Here is an 875-nt window from a genome sequence, read left to right on the forward strand (position 1 = left end):
TTTGCTGGTTGTTGTACCAAACGCTCTGAGTCAAACGTTGTCCTTTAGGTGTGCTGTTTGCCTTTTGTTACGATCCTCAAGTCTTTCCCACGGAAAGGCGCTTTTGTTTGAGGCGCTAAAACACCAGCAGCATCAAGCCACACAGAGACAGGTGGCAAAGTAGAGGAAGTTGGTACAGATTCCTTCAATATAAAAGCTTTTTTTTCTCAGCCCCACGGACTATGCTCTGACTACAACTTGACATGATTGGACTTTTCATAACAGCCAGACTTTTCTGGTTTAAATCTTGTCTTAAGTCATTGTCCATATGTCTCAGTAACCCCTATGTCAGTGAACTAGCACTAGCACAATACCGGGACCCTGAAACCAAAGCAACTAAATGAAATTCAGGCATAATTAATTTTAGTGTTTGCACCTGTGCCCTCTGTAAATGTCTTCCATGAAAACAGCCTACATTGATTAACTTAGTGATGCGTTATTTATGCAACTAACTGTTGATTTTCAGGACATGAAATGTTAAGATTTTTTGAAAATTTGGTCCAACCAGCAGTCACAAATGTAAATATACTCAATAGCCTATGTAATCACATAAAACAGAGAAAACTGAACTAATATTGATATTTTTCTTAGATGAATCGATTATTTGATGATATGTTTCAGCCCAATTCCGCCTTTAACAATAGATCTGCAATTCCTCCCGTATTATCGTTGTTCTTCAGCGAGGGCTTTATCTTGAAAGGTATAACAGGAAGTGTTGTGGTTGTATTAGTTGTGAGTGGCAGTCGTTCAAGAAGCTCCTGTAGTAGGAGGAGGGAATGATAATAATGGGAGGGGAGACACGGAGAGTATCAACAGCAGGGCTCTAACTAAACGTG

The sequence above is a fragment of the Seriola lalandi genome, unplaced genomic scaffold (genome assembly GCF_002814215.2).
Source record: "Seriola lalandi dorsalis isolate HSWRI2012SDOR001 ecotype SW California unplaced genomic scaffold, Sedor1 jcf7180002054945, whole genome shotgun sequence".
Lineage (NCBI taxonomy): Eukaryota > Metazoa > Chordata > Actinopteri > Carangiformes > Carangidae > Seriola > Seriola lalandi.